The sequence below is a fragment of the Cryptomeria japonica genome, chromosome 6, assembly GCF_030272615.1.
Source record: "Cryptomeria japonica chromosome 6, Sugi_1.0, whole genome shotgun sequence".
NCBI lineage: Eukaryota > Viridiplantae > Streptophyta > Pinopsida > Cupressales > Cupressaceae > Cryptomeria > Cryptomeria japonica.
The window spans coordinates 203,444,323-203,468,907 of record NC_081410.1 but is presented as its reverse complement, the minus strand read 5'-3'; the positions used below and the strand labels follow the sequence as shown (position 1 = coordinate 203,468,907).

The 24,585-nt window shown below is 33.9% G+C and overlaps 1 pseudogene; it reads left to right on the top strand.

Annotated features, from left to right (window-relative positions):
• Positions 1-618: 618 nt before the first annotated feature.
• On the top strand, positions 619-1,831 carry LOC131069816 (histidine-containing phosphotransfer protein 5-like; annotated as a pseudogene).
• Positions 1,832-24,585: the final 22,754 nt, after the last annotated feature.

Here is a 24,585-nt window from a genome sequence, read left to right as displayed (position 1 = left end):
GCTTGTGTTTGCTTAAGAAACTGATGGGTTTCCATAAATTGTATTGGGACATGTTTACAAACTCACAAAATCAAACATGGAATTAGATTCTTCTTTTTATCTCTAACAAAAGTAATATTCTAAACATGTCATCTCTCCTACGATTCGGCGCATGCATTGATAGATCTTGGATTCGAATGTGCACAATCATTTGAAAAAGAATACATTGCAATGGGAATAAATGAATCCTTTTACTCAAGATTCCCTAATTCTATTTAGTGTAATAAGTCTCATCCGTTTCTAAGGCACAGCAAGCTTACATAAATGTTAGTGAGAATAACTTATGCGAATGTCTTCATTTCTTCACCTTCAACTTTATATGAAAGGGTGTGGCTATCATTCAATCTTGTTAACCACCTTGCATGCAAAAAGCCACAGCAGAATCATAAAATCCTTGGTGTAGAATCAAAAATTATTTTTTGGGTGAGAAACAAAAGTTGTGAGACTCTCTAATCCCTAAGAGAGGGGGTGGCACACTATAAATTGTATGTGGAGAACAAACAATTGATCATGAGCTTTAAGTCCTCAAAGGGAGCTTACTGTCATTACCATCATAATTTTCACTTGGAAAGGCTGAGTATGGCTACTGTTGAGTTGCAACAACAGTACAACAATCTTATCAACTTTCTTTATGAGGAGGTTGGAAATTTTGTTTTCAATGCACGTTCTTTAATTGTTCAATTTTTTACTTTCTTTTCTTACCTTGTATGAGATTTTGTAAATATTCATAGTTTGTGACAGTCTTCTACAGTCTTCTAGCTTCTATATTGCATAATAAAATTTATTAATTGGCTTTGTGTTGCAGGGATTTCTCGATGAGCAATACAGTCAGCTGGAGCAGCTGCAGGATGAAAGCAATCCTCGTTTTGTGGAAGAAGTGCTTTCCTTGTTTTTTTGATGACTCCCTCAAATTGCTGCATAACTTAGAGACGGTTCTGTATGTTCTTTATACTTGTTCTATAATATGCTTCACTTTATTTTCGAAATAATAACATGAGTTAAGCTATCACAAATATCATATACTTGGATAATTTGTTGTGTTTTCAGTAAGTTGAGGAAGATAGGTGATGGTTAATATAAAGATTTTACGGTGATATGCAGCAATAAAGAACCGGTGGATTACAGAAAACTGGATGCCCATTTGCATCATATCAAGGGTAGCAGCTCAAGGCATGCAAATTGCTCTCCATCATTGTTCTATATATGGTTGTTGCCTGAAGCATTTTCATTCTGAAACTTAAGTTAATCATACTATTGTTTTTAAACCTAGCCTTACATTACCTTTTTGCCCAGTCAATTAGTGACCACTTATTATCTTTTTGTTTTGAAATGAGCAGTGTAGGGGCACAGAGAGTTAAGAACGTATGCATCACATTTCGTGCCTTCTGTCAAGAGAAAAAGAAAAATGGGTACACTCTTTCTCCTTTGGATCTTCAAGTCCTCCCAATAGAAATGATTTCTCAAGTGTTTTATATCAAAGATTTGATGGAATTTCTCTTGGGTAAAATGTGTTGATCATTTGTTTTTGTTTGTGGTTTCAATGTTTTTTGAAAAGCAGGTGCTTGCAGTGTCTGCAACAAGTGAAACAGGAGTATAATCTTGTCAAGGACAAGCTCCAAGATCTGTTTCAGGCAATTATCACTTAATTTCTCCACAAGACTACTGTTAAACTCGAACAAAATCTAAAATAATGCTATTATTTTGCAGTCAAGTTCTAAAACGGGCTTTGGGTTAATTGCAGATTGAGCGACAAATTCTGAGAGCAGGTGGGACGATTGCAGTGACAAATTGAGGATAATCAGCAGGGCATCGATATTTTATGATTTCTGCTTGTACAACACCGTGTTATGTTTCTTTGTGACATCTGAAACTTCTATCAAAATCAATGAATCTTCACAGTTTAAAGGAAGTCTATCGTTTCCTATATATAAAAAGTGTATCTTTTGTATATATGGACTGTTTTTTCATAGAATGTATGGGCTTCTTTTTCAAATTTATGTTATATTTCATGATTTTAAAACTTGTTTGGTTGTATAATATGATTCGTTATGTTTTTAAACAATTCAATTATATATAATAGTTCAAATTATTTTTTTTGGAGCTGGTGGTTTCATGAGTATTTATTTTTCTGCTTATTTTTAAGAGAAATCTTAAAATTGGTATTAATAATATTAGTAATAATTTGTGCACAAGATTTTAGCAAAAATAAAATAAAATTTGTGCACAAGAAAAAATAGAAATAAAATGTTAAAAAAAAAGAGGGAAACAAATTTGTGGAGCCACGTGACATTTTTGGCAATATGCAGTTGCTGCTTATTTCTAGCCCCCCTATTTCCCCATAGCTTATTTTCAATTCCTAAATAATAAATGCTCCACTTAAATAGCAAAAGATTCTAAATTATCTTTTACACACATATAAAATATTATAACTTTTAGTCAGTTATATTTTAACTCAAATTGAAATTACAACTCACTAGCCATTTAAATGCTTTCATTCTCAAATGCCTTAATTTTGTTATGATTTATGACTAATATGTGTTTCATTTTCTTGAGTGTAATGGAAAATAGATCATTGTAAGTCCAAAGAATGTTTTTTGTGCATGTTTTTTTTTTTGAAATCTCTACACAAGGAAAGTTTTTGGAAAAGTAGTGTCAACTTATGAGGTTCTAGGACTTGCAAGTAAGTTTCAAATATTAGGCTGTATAGTGGGAGTAGTGCTCATGAAATAAATGACACATAAAAGAATTAAGGAAACACAAAAATATAAACACACTTTGACATCGAGGGTGGGAAAAGGCTACTTAGACTAAGGATAAATGAGCCTAAAAACATGCTAAGGGTTACATACACTAAATTGAACCCAAAACATAACATGAAAATTGTAAAGGTATGAATTTTTGATATTACAATTATCTATGACATATTTCTTGCACACCATAAGAATATACCATAATATGTCATAGTTATCCTGCATCTTCAGGCACTTTCAATTGGATTGATTCAAACCCTTGAAAATTATTTATGGCAACCATAATAATAGTCTTTTGACAAGTACTATACCAAAGTCACTTCTTTGTTGCTTAAATCTTTCTTCATGCCCCTTTGTCCTTAAGTCATCTCAAAAGCCAATTGTGAGCATGTTTTAAAAGTGACAATCAAAGAAATAGAGAAATGTAGTTCCTGATAGGATAGAGTCTTCAAAACACTAAACAAGAGTTCAAGGCACAAGATGCAAGGAAAGATAACAAGCCTCTATGTGTAAGGTTAATCTTGTGAATGCAATAAAAGAAAAGAAGAATTTTAACTTTGAGGGAAGAGTTTTTTATAATAGTCATGTAATTGTCAACCCTCTTCCTTTGTTTCATATAAAAACTTATTACCAATCTTTTATCCATGTATATTGATTATCTATACCCTATAATGATTGATAAAACAAACTTCATCTTCATAGGACTATCTTTTGCTCACAAAACCCTTCGTATCAATCATCTTTGCATGTTAATTTATTCCTTATATCTAAAGTTATAGTCTTCATGACTATCAAATCAAATAATTTGAAACAAGAAATTCCACACTTACAATATGGCAATGGAATATCACAGAACAATAAACAATGCATGATCTTGCACATTTATGGTCCCACACTCTATTCACCATTATGACAGTGGCTATGACAATAAGAACCTTGGAATCATGCTTCAAACTTGACATATGATGGTTTTATATCATGCTCAAGACTTTAATGAATTCTCATAAGAAGAATTAAGACCCAAGTTCCATGTGTAACTTGATATTAATGACTGTTATACTTGAGTTTGGAAGGGTTAAGGACCTCTACAACATGATCAAAACCATCTTTACTCTCAAATTTCTCTTTGCTCATTCTATTTGGCAATTTGCCTTCACTATTATCTATTTTCATTTGGTCATTCTCCACTCAATTTGACTATTATCTTCTTTATATATTCTCATTGCTACTTCACAGTGATATTAGAACATAATAGTTTTAAGACCCGTCCTCACTGTGCATTTTATCTTTGTTTGTGACCTCACTATCCTTTTGGCTATCATTTCTTACTGGTCTACCAAGGTGTTATTCTCATGCATTCTCCTACCCTTATTACTTGTCATATCCTTTTGGCCTCTTGGAATATTCATCACCTTGTTGAAACCCTTAAGTTGTCCACTTCTTTAACTATGATCTTTAACTTTTATATTCAATGCCTCTTTTATCATTATAGCCCCTGTCCTCTTTATATTTCTCACCTATTTTTGCTATAATTGGGATTGGGATAGTGTCATCATGTATTGACAACTCTATCATTGTTTTCATGACATGAGGAGTGCATAGGGATATTATGATTTAGCACCCATAACTCTTTTATCCCTCATGGATACTATCCTTTGTACATCTACCATGTATTTAGACTATCTTTTCTCACTAAGATGTCTTCACTTGCCCTCATGTATCCACTCACTATTAAAAAAAACCATGCAACCACCTCTAATTACCTTGTCTTTCTTTACTATGAACTTGTCATGTATGTTGAAGGGTCTAGAAGTCTTTGTTAAACTATCCTCTAGGTTTGAGCTATGGCTTTATTTGCTTGACCGAGCCTCTTCCATGCTTCCTTGAATTTCATCTTTCCTTGTTTGGAAATATTTGATATCGTTTTAGTAGTTAAGTGTCCCTTTAGCCTTTTACTATGACAACTACCATGCATCACCTTTTGATTGTCCACTTAGCAACATTTATCACATTTGTACCATGCCATCATAATTTGTCTCTTGCTTGATATGTCTTGACTCAAAATGTTGTTATGACTGTCATCTCATGTTGTTGATAGTATTTGGTCTCCCACAATCTTTGTTCTCTTCTTAAACCTCTGCTATCTCACTCAAACTCTACCTCCAACCTATCTTTCTTTTCAAGATATTCCATAAAGTTTTTTATGTTGCTTGTAAACTATACCTTGTGTTGTTGGGACTATCACATGATATCCTTCTTAAACATCTATCAAAATGAATAGTCAACAGTCTAATATACTACCATCACTATACTTTATTCTTACTTTGGATACCCTCGATGATGTACGCGCTATGGAAATAATTATGTGTTCTCTATGGACTATCTTCTCATGACCAAGAGGGCTATTACCTGATTTGTCTCGTTCTACTATAACTACTTCATGTTTGAAAGCTCATTTTTGCAACCTCTTATCTTTGCATTATCTAATCTCTAAAAGCCCTATGGTTCTCATTTGATGTATAATTATGCCTTGTTGAAACTTAAGAAGCATAAGGATATGTATAGATTTCACAAAATTTATGAACAAGAACTTTCTCTTGGTTTTAAACTACCTTTAAAACATATTGTCATTTGGACCACCTCTTACCTACGTGCTCGACTTTGCATGGGCCAAAAATGATAACCTACAAGGATCACACAAGCTTTTTATGCTATTTCCTTCATTGTAGATACATACTTTAATGCAACTTCCTTGAAATGAATTTCCATAGAATTGATCATGAAATATAATGGAAAGAAGAACACTGAAGCTCTATCATCTTTGACGTAGCTGAAATTACGGATCGATGTTCTTCTTAATGCTCATTAGTAGTTTTCCTTTCTTATGGAAACCTGTAAGTTCAAATAAAAAAACCTAATAGATAAAACCCTAAAACTCAACCTAGTTCTACTATGACTCTTAACAAAACATTTCCCTCTCAAACATTCAATATGAGATTAGTAACTGATGCAACTTTGAACATAGAAAGACTCATGTTCGACCTCTTCAAATCATGGGATACGTTGCCTTTTGACAACTCTATAGCTCCAAAAAAAAGTTTGTAACTTGAAAGATCATCAAGTCAACATAGCAAAAGGCTAGATAAAAAACTTGAGATAATCTCCTTTTAAAGACTTTTGAGGGAAAACTTAAATTTTAAAAATTTCCAATTGAAATGCAAAAACATATTGGGCATGTCACAAATTATTGACATACATACAACATTACAAATTAATGACAAACTATAATAAAAAGAAAACCCACATAATATCTATTTGACATTAAGGAAAAATGGGCGACAAGAGTATTTTCTAACCCTACTTCTCATAATCCAAAATAGAATCAATATTTATGTTAATGTTATTTGCATCTCAAGGAAAACATACTTAAAAGTTAGTAGGCATGATTTATTGAATTATTTAATTAATATAATTATTAGTTAAGTAGACATTGGATTGGCTTTATATTCACAACAATTATTCCTTGCAATTATATTAACTTTGTGTTGGGAATAAGTGTGGCCCTTTATTTTCACCTCACTTAAGACATTAGTTGATTGGTTGTTATGGAATGTCATCCTTCCCTCATCATATTTAGTTGTTCCATGTTTATGTAGTGTTAATTACATTGGAATGTGTATCACCTATTATTTTTAAATATATTTTTTATGTCAATCCCTTCCTTGTGTATAGACAACATGTTCTTCTATGAGCGTTGGTATCATGTGGTATCACACATGGTGATGAAATATGCATGTGTACTGTAATCTTGGTGTAACCCTTTTTTAAAGAAAAATGGTGTCATAATTTGAGCATTTTGTCCAAGAGAGTTCTAAGCATTATACATATGAGGAATGGTAGGATGGAGAGATGATGACAAAGTAATATTGTATGGAAGGGATGAAATAGTTATATGAAAATAAAATATGAAATATTGGATGTAAGAAGGAAGTAGAGTGGATGACACATGGAAGTGAGATGGGAGATTGTGACAAGTATCATTATGAGTTAGTATTTTTAATAGGTAGACTAATTCTATTAAGAATATTAAAATTGCTTAGCTTATTAACTACAAAGGATGATTTTGTAATATCATAGAAATTTGTAATGTACTTTGAATGTTGCAATTTATAAGCCATTTAATTCTTCTTTTTATTTTTAATCAATTCATAGTGAGCATCATGTTTATATGTTTTGTCTTTATTAAGATGGATTGAAGTAGAAAGGTTTTTAATGATGATAAATTAAGTGAAATCCTTTTGAAGAGAAGGGCTGACGCTTGCAATTCACCTCATAGGAACTTGGGGTCTTGGAATATCATCTAGCATTTAAGAATAAAATGAATTTAGAAGCACATATTTTGTAATGAAAGTAAAAACCTCTAGCTCTAGAATGTGAAAGTAAAAATGTTTAGGAGTGTGGAAAAATTACTTGTTTTATGGGAATCTTGTAGTGAATTTATCACTACATTTGATTTTAATAAAATATCCTATTTTATTAATATAGTTTGGGGCTATGTATGTTGAAAAGTTATAATTTTATTTTTGGATTCACCATTTTAATTTTTTCATTCAAAATTTCCTCTCCCCTTTAAGGGGACTGTGAGGGAAGTTACCTTAAAAAGGGAGATGTCTATTTTAGGTTTAGCATGCAAATCATTATGGTCCCTTTGTTTAACTCTATTTGGATATATTACTAATATTTTTTCCTCTTAGAAATATATATCTAGATGGTTTCTCCCTTTTATTTATACATTTTGGCTATCTTTACAATTTGAAGCTATGATTCTATTATTGGAAAAATGAGTAACTAATCATTAGTCTTTATATCTTGGTGAAAGAGATGATGCTTTAAGTTTTTATTTCTCATGTATTATCTTGAAAAGTTTACTCTACTCTAAATATTAGAATTTTTTCATGTTTTTATATACTTGTGCCCATGAAACTAAAGTGGACCACATATAGCATTGGAAACCCACTAGCCATCATTGCAAAAAAATTCATTCACAAGTGATTTTATGGAGAGTAAGTTGAGGCAACCCCATCATAATAATTTGCATGTTCATGGAGGAAGGTTTGTTGTGGGTTGCAAGAAGTATTCATTGATATCTCCCCTTTTTGCCCCTTTGTCGCCATTTTATTTTCTTTTCTTTATCCTTATCCCCTTTTTTGAACTATATGCCTCCTCTATCTCTTTCTCTTCCTAGCATCAATTTAGTTCTCAATTTATATAGGAAGCAACCTTCTCTAGAGGTTTTTGACACATTTGAAAGTTACTTATGGGACTATGCTTGACTATGCTACCTCCAAATTGCCATCCCTAGCTTCTTAGCCCTCAAACTATCCATTTGGAGTAGCCAAAAATTTTCTAACATGCTTGGTGGGAATTCATTCTTGAATCTATATTAATTTTTTTATTTGTTGGAGTCTTCTTTCTTCTCTTCCTATCTTTTCTATATTCTATGTAATTTGCCTAATTTAGAATGAGTAGAGGAGGTTCCAGTAGTCATGGTAGAAGTGACTAATTGATAGTTGAACATAAATACCAAGTTAATTGAAATGAAAAATATGATGATTAAGATAATAATATGAGTAATATGTTGATGATATCACAATCATACCATTTGAGTCTTGTAAACTTCTCATGTGCAATTATTTTTGCTTGTTTAAATAATGAATAAAACTTGATTTATATATTTAATTAGTTAATTTTTTATTTATGTTTGAATGACTAATATAAAATAGAATAAGGATATATATTTAATTTTTAAGTGATTAAAATAGTTTTTAATGATAGAAATGATGTTGTAATGTTAATGTGAGAAATTGATGATGATTTATATTATATATATGTGATGATTATGATTTTTGAGGGATGACCTATTAATGTACGAATGAGTTTAAGTGGATACAGTACTAGTTGAGGTAGGAACATGGTCAAGGAGAGGGGTCCTAACCATTTGGGTAAATAGTGTCCATCATGTGAACCATATCACACACCACACAGATCATGAATTCATGCATGTGAATGATATAGTGAATGTTATATTTAATTGTCATGCATACATATGATCATTGTAAATAATTAGAAAAGAAAAATAAAGTTACATACCTTGTATTTACTTTGTATGTATTGGTTGATAATAGGTACATCTTGGAATGCTATGAAAATAAACGTGTCATCTTTGATTTCTATGAAATGATATATGTTCAAAATGAATAGAAATAAAAAGTGTATTAGGTTATTTCTTTTGTTAAAAATTGCACATAAAAAATTATAAGCATGACTATATTTCCATATGAATACGAATATATGAGTACATATGTGTACATACTTAAATATGTATACATATGCACTCACATAAACACATAAATATAATGGTATAGGCACACATGTATACATGATCCTACAAGTAACTATTGTGGTTATGCCTCATAATAGGTTGGAGGCTGATATATTATGAAAGTTAGCTTCCCCATATATTGCGTAGTCATAAACATCTAAAAACAAAATGTCACATTTGATACTTATTGCCACAAAACATAGAGAATGTCTCTCATGAATGTTCAAACTCAAATAATGGAATTCAAATGCATCATAGTATGTATAGAAATAATAAACCATCAAACTATTTCAGTAAAGCTGATTGAATAAAAAACAACTATTAAATGATATGGTAACGAGCAAACAAGTGACTAGGCACATGGAAATTAGCCTACAAAAAGTAGCTATTTTATTCAAAATTGTATTACAATGCCTCTAATTTGATGAGGTTGATGACCATGTTGAGAAGAGAATATCATTTTAAGAAAAAAAATGCCAGGGCCAAAGCACAAACCCGTGTCACACTTTGGGCCAACAAGGAGTATTCTGATCGGACTACCTGTGGGTCGCGTGGCGTTTTGTGGCACCTATTTGGCGCCTTTGTGGCTGTAGGAGTCTGACCGGACTCAACTTTATAAACCAAAAATTTGGCTTACCCCCCTCATTTGCACCTTGAGGAGCTTTGGGAGTTCGACTAGACTACCTAAGGAGCTTATTCCTAGCCCCCAGTTTTCCAGGGTGGTTCATTTTTTTGATTTTTTTGTTTGTTTGGTATTTATAATTTAAAAAATTAATATATTTATTGTTATAATTTTTTTATTTTGTAGTTTATTGATTTTTTGAAAAAAATTAAAATCAAAACATTAGAAAAATGTTTTAAAAAATATGCACATATACCTATTAAATTAAAAAAATAAATTATTTCCTCATTATCCTTACATATAAACTATAAAAAATTATAATCAATACACTACATATAAAAAAATAAATCCTCATACTCATAGAAAGGCGTAGACACATACACATACACCTACACCTACACCTACACCTACACCTACACACACACCCACACTCAGACTCACATGCATGTATTCATACAAATACACATACACACATGCATACACATGTAAACATAGATGTACATGTCTGTGCATGTGTATGTGTATGTATGTATGTATGCATATATGTACATGTATATGTATGCACGAGTATATGTATGTATGTGTGTATATATGTGTGTATGTGTATATGTATGTACATATGCATGCATGTGTATGTGTATGTCTATGGGTGTATGTGTGTATGTGGGTGTATGTGTGTGTACACATGTATGTATGTATGTATGTATGTGTGTGTAACACATACACATACACATGCATGCATACATACATACATGTACACATAAACACACATACATGTGTATACACACATGCATACATACACACATACATGCCTACATACATGCACACATACACACATACACACATACACACACATACACTCACATACACATACCCATACACATACACATACACATACACATATGTGCACACACACATGTATTGGTGTATATATGTGTGTACATGTATGCGTGCACATATGTGTGTACAATATATATGTATGCATGCATGTGTATGTATGTGTGTTTATATGTGCAAGTGTGTATGCATGTATGCACATGTACAGTATGTATGTGTGTGTATGTACTTGTGCATGTGCATGTGTATGTGTATGTACATGTATTTAATTTTAATGTTTCTTTAAATTAATTTTTATCAAATGTTTCAATTACTTCGAATTGTACTTTAAATTACAATTGTATCATTTTCAAATATGTTTGAATTAGTTTAAAATAGTTTTAAAAATTAGTTTGAATTATTAAAAAATAGTTTTGAATAATTAATTTTAATTTAATATTTACTTTTATTACACATACAAATATTTTCCACATGGATGATCATACATCAGATGCTAGTGTTCATCCCGAGGGCACTGACCAGACATCTAGATAGTCTGGTCCAGTGCCCTCCACTGATAGTTAGTGCAGAGCACAACTTTTTTCTGAGATGATTCTTTCCCTAAAACATGCAATAGATCATCTTGATTCCACATTACTTGCCACCACTACCCAACCAAATAAGGAAAGGGCACAAACTATTAGGGATTGGTTGGTTTGTATGATTGACACTATTCAGACATATAATCCTTATGATGATATGTCTGTTGATTCTTTCTAGATATCCCCTTCTCATAGTGTGACTAGCACAGTGAAATGGGATATCGTGAAAAGGGATGTATCTTCCACATAGGTCCATACCATGTTCCCCAATTATTAGGGTTTGAGATTGAAGCAGTCACCAGTGAGGAGGGAACTAAAAGAGATCAATCTAGATTGGTCAGAAAGAGTAACACAACGGAAACACAAAGATATGATGGAGGCAATGCAGAACATATAGTTTTATTTCATGAAAATTGATTACAACCAACTTGTAACAACCGGGTTACATCATAACCAGCTCACAGGCCTACTAGAACATACATAATAGGTCACAATCGGGACCTTGAATCTTAAGATCTCTCTTCTATGCACAACCTTGCTACTTGATTATTTGATTGATCCCGTTGGCCCAAAAAGGGATCAAAACCCGAAGAATAAGACCTAACTTGTAAAATCAACAAGGTCGACCTCTGCCAAGAGATTCCTCCTGAAAATCCAAAGGGTGAAATGTAGATCATGGGAAAAAGGTCGGCCACATGCCAAGGAACATCAAAATCAATGCCCAAGGCTCCATAAACTTTGGAAGGGGTTCCAGTAGATCACCAAAATAGGTCCAAGCAACTTGTAACAAGAAACTGTCAATCGGTAACATGAAATTGTCAAGGAAACCGATAGCGATATCTTGTCAGAAAATGATCCAAATGCGATGTGGTCTATAAATAAGAAAGATGATCAATTCTTCAAGTAGAATCCAACTCCATAGGATCCGATGAGCCAAAACTTGGACACACAAAAAGAAAAGCTGAAACTGCAAACATAAAGCAAAACATAAAGAAAATGTTTTTGGTTGATGCAAGATTGCTATGAATTGGGGATGGTCTTGCATCAGAGACATAAGAAGATTAGGGGCTATTTAGTTACCAGATGCACTAATCTGATTTTTTCTCCATTTATATATCTTAGATGGTTGACAACTCATCATATGTGGCCACAAAACAATGAGTTACCACTTTATTTCTGCAAATAATTGTTTGCGACGTTTCATATGGGCCTAGATGTTGATTATACTAGTATACCCGCGAATGCTGGACGTGGCAAAGGGAAGCTCAGTGATAAATATAGATGACCCAATGCATCAACACTCGTTAATAAAGGAGCATTAGTTGGTCCAAACCTTTTGGTTCTACCAAAACGTTTGGAGTTATCACAAGCAACCGATGCAACAACTGATGATACTAGGCGAGATATCTACTCGAGCATTGCAGAGATTGCCAGTCAGGTCAGCCATATGACATCAGATCATGTTGGGAGATATCTCTTACAGTCGCAAACTACCATTCCGTGGGCTACAAATGTGACATCTAGTAGTGGTACTGATCCTTATGCCCGTGTGGACATACCATCTCCACTTAACACTGCACAATTGACAGAGGTTGATCCTTTACAGTGAATGAGTGAATTGTTGTCCAACAAATTATTGGATTCATATACAACTCTTTCTTCGCTTCTTGGGATCCCACTCGAGGATATGCCGACATAGGTGAGATGACTTGTACACAGAGATGATGGTGGTAGAGCATCTCAGGGTGATATGGGCATAGAGGAGGGAGTTCTAGTACACCCTACAGCCCCTCCACCACATATTGATGTTGATCCCACACCTCCTCCTTGGGCTACACTAGTTGATTCGACACCTAAGCCACCACGACCTACATCGCTGTGACCTTTTGTTTTTTACACCTCCTGCTCGAGATCATGGTCACTTTACTAGTATACTCGTTCATGGTTTAGAGGATGCATCACTAGATCTATCTATTGATGACGTGTCCTTCCATTCAATTGAGATCAATAAGATTGGGAGAGTTTTCGAGTCTCGTGAGGTACACATTATTTTTTCTATAAGGTCATATCATCTATTTGATTTTAAATAGTGGATTTCAACTTCAAAATTGTTAACACAATTTGAATTTTGAATTATTTACAATGCCCTACTATATTGGAAACATTAGGAGATCTGCAGCCTCCTTCTGCTCCTGCACATGGTCATAGTCAGGTACACATTGTTTTTTTCTATAAGGTCATATTATTTAATTATTTTTAAATAATGGATTTCAACTTCAAAATTATTAACACACACACACACACAAACACACACACACATATAGGTTCATGGACCACATTTGAGTTCTTCATCTCAGATACCTGTGACCCATGCATGCTCTATTGGTGCACATGGTGGATCAGACTAGGTAAAATTTGCATGTACTTATGTTAAAGTAATTTTTCCATACTTATAGTTAGATAATATTTGCATGTGCTTATATATATACATGTGCTAAACATGTAAATTTACTTTCTTATGGAGGGAGAGCATTCAGAACATGGATCAATGGAAGGCCCACCAAGCTAGTTTATGTGCATGTGATCATTGTTTGATCATATTATATGTAGAGTGCATGTACTTTGTTTTTACTTATATGCATCTGACACTTGTTTGATGAGATTATATGTACATATGAGACACTTTTACATGTTTGTTTATGTACCTGACTCTTGTTTGATGAGATTACTTGTTTGTTTATTACATGTGTTTATGAGCCCATATTATATTTTTATAATTAGTTCAAGCTACATATAGAATTGATCATACATTATTGTAGATGATAAATCTTGATATTAGTTAGTTGAATTGATGATTTAATAAATTTAATTATTAAATCAATTAGTTAGTTGAATTGTTAATTATTGATTTGATTTAGTTACTTGAATTAATTAATTAAATCAATTAATCGATTAATTAGTTAGTTGAATTGTTAGTTGTTGATTTTATTGTTAATTATTCATTTCATCTAGGTAGTTAAATTAAATCAATTAAGTGATTCTAATCAATCAAATGAATCAATCAATCCAATGAATATATCAATCCAATGAAATTTAATCATTTAATTAAGTGATTGTAATCAATCCAATCAATTAATTAAAACAATTATATTAAGTGATTCAAATCAATCAAATGAATTAATCAAATTAAATCAAAGCAACCAATCAACATAATTCAAATCAATCAATTAATTCAATTCAACTGTATTAATTGATTCAAATCAATCAAATGAATTAATCAAATTAAATCAAATCAAATAATCAACTCAATTCAAATCAATTAATTAATTCAATTAAGTCATATTAAGTGATTGAAATCAATCAAATGAATCAATCAAATTAAATCAAATCAATTAATCAACTCAATTCAAACCAATCAATTAATTCAATTCAGTTGTATTAAGTGATTCAAATCAATCAAATGAATTAATCATATTAAATCAAAGCAATCACTCAATTCAATTCAAATCAATCAATTAATTCAACTCAATTAAGTGATTCAAATCAATTAATTAAGTGATTCTAATCAATCCAATGAAAATTCAAATCAATTGATCAAATCAATTCAAATCAAACCAATGAATCAATCAAATTAAATTAATTCAATTAAGTGGTTCTAATCAATCCAATGAATCAATCGATCCAACAAATTTTAATCATTTAATTAAGTGATTATAATTAGTCCAATCAATTAATTTAAATCAATTATATTAAGTGATTTGAATCAATCAAATGAATTAATTAAATTAAATCAAATCAATTAATCAACTCAGTTCAAATCAATCAATTAATTCAATTCAATTGTATTAAGTGATTCAAATTAATCAAATGAATTAATCAAATTAAATGAAATCAATAAAAATAACTCAAATGAACATGTGTGAATATTGGAAAAAATAAGTCGAATGTATATGTATATATATGTGTACATATGTTGCAAAAAAAAACTCAAATGTAAATTTGTACATATGTATATATATGTATAGCGATCCAAAAAGTAGCTTGAATGTACATACGTACATAGGTATGACGATCCAAAAAATAGCTTGAATGTATATACATACATATGTATGACGATCCAAAAAATAGCTCGAATGCACATACGTACATATGTATGACGATCCAAAAAAATAGTACATACATATATATGCATATATAGACATGTATCATGGTAAAAAAAACATAAGTTCACTTGTTCTAATAAATTAAGTGAGCTCATCGTACATAAAATCTAGATCCTCTCTATCTTTTACTATCTCTAATATCTTTTCATGATCTTTGATAGGCAACCTCGACTTTTGGGGGCCACGACCTCTTTTTTGTAAAGTTTCAAATTGTAGTCTTATTGCTATAACTAAGTGACTATAATGCAAAACTTTTTGGTCAAGTATGTATTCAGTAAATGTAACACCATTGTTTTGATTAAGTAAAAGCAGGTTTTTGAAATGAACCTGAACCTGTTACAAAGCAGGATATATAGAAAGAGCTAGAAAACACCGTGCCTGATCACTTCAAAAACTAAAACAGATCCCAACCAAACAAAAAGGGGATCACAACCCATAAAACATAACATTACATTAATAAACCAGGAAAAGACAACATTCAGAAAGCAGAACGACAACAAAAAGACAAAAAATGAGACAACTACCAAGACAGAGACAAAGACAACTATATACTCTTCATGATATCCTCAGCATGGACAACCATTAGCTTCATGTTGTCCACCAAAGTCTTCAACTCCTCCAACTCACAACCTTTGATGTCACCCTTGATCCTAGTATTGGCTTTGGTCCTCTTCTCATGGCCTTTTTTTTCCGGCAGTTTCTTGTCAACATCCTTCTCAATGTTGTTCTCAAATATATTGATCAAGATGTTCATGTTATCCACCAAAGCTTTGAGGATCTGGAAGTTTTGTTCTATGATCTTCTTAACACTGAGTTCCATCTTATCAATTCTGCTACACAGATTGTTCATAGTAGTTTACATCCCTTTCACCTCCTTGTTTTCTTCCATCTCTTTTACCTTTTTTTCCGTGGCAATAATTTTACCCACCATGCTTTTAGTGGCTTCCGTGTTATTAATTGCAACTGCCAACTCTTTAACATTTTCTGTCTAGGGTTTCTCTCCAACCATAGCTCTTTTGATAGTCAACATATCTTTCTTCAAGCTACCTACATCCTTCACCATTGTACCAACAGTCTCACAGAAGCCCTTTATAGTCTCATTCTCACCAACACAATCACTAAGCTTACTGGTTTTGTCTTCTTGCTCCTCTTTCTGTATACCTTGGGCATTAAAACCCTCAATGTTGTTCATGACCTGGTTCTCCTCCCCCTCCTTATCTTGTCCCTCATCCTTTTTATTCTCCTCTCTGCCTCTTCTTCAGAATCAATCGAGATTTGGCTGATATCTTTATTGCTTTCCTTGCTGGTCTTCTTCCTCTGCATTTGTTTTCCAGTAACTTTCCCTTTATATTTTTTAGTAAATTTCCCTTCAAAGGATTTGGCTTCAGACTTCAAAATATCTGAGTCCACCACAATCCTTTTCCTCTTAGCCTTATTCCTAACTTTTTCGCTAGTCTCCTCTGAATCGCCCTAAGTCTCTGAATCAAAGTTGAAGCCACTGGCTTCACTCTCCATTTCCTCATCTCTTGCATATTTTCCTTTAATAGGTTTTTCAATACTCTTCCCTTTAAGCACTTTATAGACAAGAGCCATAAGACCCTGGTGGCATGGTCACCTTGAGGATCTTTCTGAATCTCCTTAATAGTGTGGTCCATGGAAAAAGCTAGGTAATAAGACAAGCTTACCTTTTCCCCATGGTGAAAATGGTTGAGAAAAATAAAATGGTGACAATAGGCTCTAGTAAACCTACAATCCAAAGTAATATAAGTGATAGCAGTGAATAAAACAAACCTCCATGGCCTGCATATCCATTTCAGGGAATGATAGGAATTGTTGACTTTTACCATCTTCTTCCTCTCATCATCCATGACAGGGAATTTGTCTGCAACTTTATCGGAAATGCTACGGTCCCTATAAAATTTCATGCCCTCAGTTATCATCCCCGTAGCTTCAACTATAATTTCCTCATCTACAGTCATCATCTGGGACCTGACCAAGATTTTGCCAATCTTCCAGTTCTTGATAAAATATTTGGTGACTGTAGGATCTTTCCCACTAAGCCTCTCCATAAACACATTCAAACCCCCTCCCGAAGGATATCCCACACTTCCCTGTTCTTCCTCCAATCCAAGCAGGAAGTAGGTTCGAACCTTTTTTTATTTCCTCCCATTTTTCCTTTGTTGTCCCTGAATTTCCTTCTCTCGGCTTCTAATATTCTTCTCTGGTTTCTGTGGATTCCCTGAAAAAAATGCCCAGAATCCATGCCAAACAATAATGAAAAGACACTTGAATAAATACTTATTACCTCTGTAATAAACTTGCTTCAAAATAAGAGGAGGGGGAATTTAGAAATTATATTTGATGGTGCCACGTATCCTCATCTGGATATGGTCCAGATCGAGAAGAGATTTCACATCACATGCGAGCTCACTCTCTCCATAAGTAGTAATAATATCTTCCGTTTGGCAAGCTAGGTTGGCAGCCCAGTCTACGCATGAGTTTGCTTCCCTATACACATGTGTAAAAACACATATTTCAAATTCCTCACTAATTTTCTTTGCCACTTTGATATCATTGCTTATTGTCTAAGGAGGGAACTTCTTATTCAAATAATTGATAATATTTAATGAATCTCCTTCGTACCAGACTCTAGTGCATTTGTCTTCCTTAGCCAGGACCATCCCATGATATGCAGCCATAGCCTCAACTACATGATTTGTTTAATTTCCAATGGGTATACTTTTTTTATAATTTTGCATCTTCCCCATTCATCTCTAAGGACCACCCCACATCCTGCTATCCCAAGATTACCCTTTGATGCACCATCAAAGTTTATTTTCATCCATCCATTGGATGGGCTTACCCATATCACTCCCTCTCTAGGGTCATTTTGAAAGTGTTCACAAACTTTTAGTCTCCACTTCTTGAAGATTGATTGATCATTCTTGTCTTGAGGATCTGCAGTACCACCTATTATATTCATATTTTCCACTATATTTCTTTTAATTTTCTCAAACACAATTTGAGCCTTAGACACCTTCATTTTGAAGACTCTTTCATTTCTCTCTTTCCATATACCCCAACACATATGGGGAAAAGCTAATTTCCATAACAAAGTAGTAAATTTGTTCTTTGAAGGATGATACCAAGAATTAAAAACCTCTTGAACTGATTTTGGGAAACTTCAGCTGATTTTGAAATGATCCAGACATCTTCCCCAGACCTCAGTGGAAAAAGGGCAATGAAAAAGAAAATGGTTGATGGTCTCCTCATTCTGCAAGCAAAGAAAACAAACACCAGGCATACACATACCTCTTTTTCTGAGGTTCTCAATAGTTAGAATTTTATCTTGAAGGGCTATCCAGAAAAAAAATATTAATCTTAGGGGTAAGGCCTTTCACCCAGGCCTTAACCTAGCAATGACTCTCCATATTAGAATACTTATGATAGCAAAGAGAAGCCACAGTGAATTTACCATTTGCTGTGAAATTCCAAATTAATTGATCTTCCTCTTCCACCACAACCATGGAGTTCATAATTTTGTTCAGACTACCCAAGGCCTAATCGACCTAAGATAAATCCTTCCACTTCCCATCTTGCCAATAATCAGCCACCATTGATCCATATCTTTCCTTGCACTGGTTTTGGAATTTGCTCCACTCTGGAATTTTAGCCAAAGGGGGCTCGAGCAACTAGAAGTCTTCCCAGAATTTGATGAGATTCCCTTTCCCCATCTTCCATTTTGCACCTCTGACAATTAAATCTCTTGTTCTAGTGACATTTTTCCAAATATTGGAGCCGATTAGGATATCTTCCACTTTGAGGAAACTTTGAAGTGTGGGAGATTTCCTTTTATACTTGTTGTCCCAAATCTGTTTCTATTCTCCCTAGTTTTTATACCCTCTCCAGATCTACTTTGCCATAAGGTATTCATTCATGTCTCTTATTCTTATAAGACCCAGACCTCCCTTTCTTATTGGCTTACTAACCTTGTCCCATGCAATTAGATTCATTCTCTTCTTCTCCTCAACCATTGTCCACAAAAAATTTCTTTGGATATTTTCAATAGCCTTTGCATACTTGGCAGGACTTTTGAAAAGGCTCATGGCATAAAGAGGGATACTTTGAAGAGTTGATTTCAACAATTGAACCTTACCAACTTGACTAAAAGAGAGCCCTTCCAGCTAGCTAGCTTCTTATGGAATTTATCCACCAAAGTTCCCTAGAAAGTATCAGGAGGATCATGACATAAGGGAAGCCCCAAGTAAGACAGAAGACTCCCCAATTGACATCCCAAAATATTACTTATTTTGATCTTTCTTCTCTCCAGAGTGTTGATAAAATAAACAAAGCTTTTAGAGCAATTAATAATTTTCTCAGTAGAAGATCCATAACTATCCAGAGCTTTCTTTAAACTTATAGAATCCTAAACTATAGCCTTCCCCATTATTATAGAGTCATCCACAAACTACTAGTGGGAAAAGACTTGATCCGCTGAAGATGGTTTCAAACCACAAAACTCCCCATTCTCAACCAACTTCCCTATACCTCTCCCTAGACATTTTGCCATAATAATAAAAATAACTAGAGAAAGAGGATTTCCCTGCCTAAGTCCCCTTGAGGACTTGAAGAAAGGGGAGGGAGATCCATTAATTAAAACAAACAAAGAAGCCGAAGAAACTAATTGCCTTATAAGACTAATGCTTCTAGCACAAAAGTCAAAAGCAGAGATAACTTCCATCATGAAATCCCAATCCCCTCTATTGTAGGCTTTAGATAAGTCTAGCTTCAGAAGAAAGCCTTCCTTTTTAGAATTAGATAAAGAATGAATGTTTTCATGGACTGAGATTATCGAATCCAAGATTTGTCTTCCAGGGACAAAACCACTTTGCTGAGGTGAAATGATAGAAGGGAGCAACTTCAGGATTCTCGAGGTTAGAACCTTGGAGATGATCTTGTAAAGAGAGTTGCAAAGACTTATAGGTCTGAAAAGTTCAATGGAATCAACTCCTACCTTTTTGGGGATAAGAGCAATAAAAGTGTCATTTATCTCTTTCAAGATTCTTCTAGCACCAAAAAACTCTTTCACAGCTCTAGACACATCATCACCAATAATATGCCAATATATTTGAAAAAAGAACATGGGGAAACCATCCGGGCTAGGCGCCTTATTGCCTTCAAAGGAATTGACAGCTTGCAGAACCTCATCATTGGAAGGGATAGCAATCAAGTGAGAATTCTGGTCAGCCTCCAGGATTATAGGGATGCAATCCAAAAGGTTCTTTTGGGCCTACTTGTCCAAATTCCGTTCCTTACCAAGAAGATTGGAGAAGAACTCCATAGCAACCCTTCTCATAGATTCTTCCTCTTCAACTCTTCTGTTGTTCACTTTAATCTATGATATTTTGTTGATGGCCTTATGTTTTAGAGTGGACATATGGAAGTATTTAGTATTTCTGTCCCCTTCCTTCAACCATACGTTTCTTGACCTTTGTTTCCAGAAAATTTCTTCCTTTGCTATTATGTCATGATATTTTATAAGGATAACATCTTCAACATCTCTTGAAGTGTTAGTATATCCATTATTCTGAATCTCATCCTAAATATTTTTTAGCTTTGAGATAATAGTCACTTTCAAGGCAAATATATTCCCAAAGCATTCCTTATTCCACCTCTTGACATTTTCTTTAACAAACTTCAACTTTTTGACCACTTTATACATGGCATTCCCTTCAATACTGACCTGCCAACATTCCTTGATCATGTTCTCCATATCCGGGTGTTTAGTCCATTCTCTCAAATCTGTAAGGGAAATGTCTCCTTCTATTCTTAGCCTCTGCCGTAAAGGATATAGGATATTGATCCAATCCTGCCCTTATGTGAGCAGATAAAGAACAAAAGTAAAGATTAAACCAATCTAGGGAGATAAGAGCTCTATCAAGTCTTACCTGAATTAAATCCTCACCACTCCTTCTATTAGTCTAGGTAAATTTAACTCGTTGCATTTCTAGGTCATGGAGAGCATTATTATTGATAAAGTCCATTAAATCCGCTCTACTATCAATATTAGTTTGGCTCCCTCCCTTTTTCTCATTTTCCTTCAAAGGGGTATTGAAGTCCCCCATAATCACCCAACTATCTTCAACAAACCTACTTCTTAATAAAGTAAGTTTATTCCAAAAATCACTTCTGCCAGTCTTAGTGTTAGGAGCATATAAATTAGTTAAGACCCATGAAGTGCTATCTTTCAGATGCTTAAATCTGATACATGCCAAGTTGTTGTCTTGAATCAACACTTCTCCCTCAACATTGTTTCTATTCCAGAAAGTAACAATACCTCCAAAGGCACCTTCTGAATTGCCACCACTAACTCCTTCATTATTGAACATCTTAAGACCTTCTACCTTATCTTTAGACATCTTGGTTTCTTGAATTAAAAAAATATCCGAATTTTTGTCTCTAATCATACTTTTTATTAAATCATGTTTGTGAGGATTATGCAATCCTCGAATATTCCAAGAGATGATCTTCATGATTTTTTAGAAATACTTGCCTCAAAGATGGTTCTTTGATTCCCATCTGCAATATTATTGCTTGTTTCCATTTTCCTCTTCTTTGCATTTGAATATCTTCCTGGAGAGGTATGTTGCACTCCTACATCCCCAAGCCTGCTTTTGGTATTTCTAGTAGATGTGCTATTATTGGTATTGTTGTTATTCTTTTTTTTTTGCTTGATTTTTCTTTTATCCTCCACAGTTTCTTCTTCCTCTTGTTTAGACTCACTCTTTCCCAGTGCTTTTTTAATGTCTTCCTCATCTCCCCATTTTGGCTCTTTATCCTCTGAAAAAGTCATCTTCACCTTAGCTGGAGAGGCTAATGAGATCTCTGACAACCTTTGATCCAGAATATTATCAGGTTCAGCATCTTGGATCCACTCTATTTATTTTTCTAATTCTATCGAATTAGAAACTAAGTTGAATTGGTCTCCTTCCTCTTTATTGAATTTGGATTGATTATCTCCATTATTCTCATCATTTTCTGAGTTTTTCTCAGTCTCATCCTCTTCTGTTTCCTCATTTCGACTGCTAACTTGTGATTTTCTTTCTCCATGATATGAATCCTTGCCATTCTGCTCCTTCTCCCGATGATCTATATTTTTTTTGTCTTCTTTCTTCGATTCATTTCCCAACTCTTTGATGATCTCTTCCTCTATCCTACCAACCTGGGACTGTTTAACCTGATCTTGGTTATTAGATTCTGTAGCTTTCAAAGAGCTGTCTACTTTTTTTCACACTTTAGGTTGGGATTGGGGTTTGACCCCATTTCTAGGACATTTTTTATCCCAATGCCCAACTTTCTTACAATGAAAGCAAGCAAAAGGGATTGTTTCATAAACAATATTTTTCTTCCATTTCCCAAGTTTAGATTCTATCTCTATCTCCTCTAGCATGCCCATTTCGGGCCCAACTCCTGCACATATCCTGGCATAAATAAGCCTTCTTCTAGATGCCATGATTATATTGATAGCAATAAGCTCCCCGAAGGCATTGGCTATTCTTGCAACCACATCTTCCTCTCAATATTCCATTGGGAGCCCAGGTAGCTTTATCCAGATAGGAACTTGGACCATTTTTTTTCTTTGCCCGCATTAGGGTACCACTTTTGAATGTACATGATATATTTTCCTATCGCCCATGAACCAAAGCTGAGGATGTTTTTGCGATCCTCCTCACAAGAGAAAGAGAAGGACAAGCATCCTTTGTTCATAGAAACCACATCTACCTGACCTTTCAAGCTCCACTTCCTCTTAACAAACCCATGAACTACCTCAATATTCGGTCTCATCCCATAAAATTTACCAATTAGAGTATTTTCCATTCTAGCAATATTATGGTCTATGATTTGGTTTGGAACAAAAATGGTGAACTTGCCTTGAGACGCATTCGAGGTATTTTTGACTGGGGGCAAGGATGACTTGCCTTTAGGTTTGATCCCAAACAGAGAGGACCACTTGCCAATGTGTCCATTCGCTCTAGGTCCCTGCTTAAGATCCTTTGATCTCAGTGGGTTCTTGAGATCCTTCCCAGAAGAGTCTTTTCCTTCCACAGTTTCCTCTGAACCGCTTGCCATTTTCTGACCTAGAGCTGCTTCCGGTATACCGCCTCCCAAATTTGAAATTTGAACCTATTCGTTCCTACTGCCTCCTGCTATCTGCTCCTCATGTGGTCTTGGACCTCCCCCTGGATCCCCCAAATCTAAAGGAGCATTGAGATCTTTTCCACCTAAGCTCCCCCCTTCCACAGGACTCTTTGAATCTCCTGTAGCATACTGTCCCAGTGCTGAACTAGAACTCCCGCCCAAAATTTGAATTTTGGGCTCGACCGCTCCCCTTTTCCTCCCCACTCCCCCTTTTTTTTTGTCTCTCAATGTAACACCATTGTTATCTATCTTTGTTTGTTGATAATAAATACCTTCAACAATGACTGATCTAGTGGGATATTGTTGCCCATCAACATCTTCCACTGATTCTGACAATTTACATTTTGGTTTTGTGCATCATAGTAGGTAATAGTCAACACCTTCTACATTGTCAAGATCTACAACCATGAAAAAAATATCACCTGTACACCACAAATTGCAAACAATTAAATTATAAAGTGTATGGTCAAATGTAAAATGAACTCAAATTAAATTAAAATTTAAACTGTACCTGACACAACTAAATTAGAAACACGTTCATAATCTATTGAATATAGAGGATCATGAATATCTAAAATGCCACTATCTTCATAAGGATGCATTGGAAATAATTTTTTCATCTCGCATTGTGAAAAAAATCCTTCTCTAATGTTTTGACATTGTTGAATATTTGCATTGTTTTTAATGCAGTCAACACAAAACCATGATTTTTCTCTTACCTGAATCACTAAAGGTTTGTTAAGTTTTGTAGACGTGACATATTTTTAATGCAATTTTGTAGAAAAATAAGTTCTACATTCTCTTACCTGAATCACAAGAGGTTTTCTATGTCCTGTAATCATCACTTGATGCAATTTTCTAATGCCATTAATTGTTTGGCAATTATCAGGATTGGATTGATCATCTTTAACTTCCCAAAGATAACATTTGTTGTATGTTGTATCATGAGCACCAAAATGACTTTTGCATCATTCTACCATCTCACTTGAACTTATTATGATGTTACATGCAC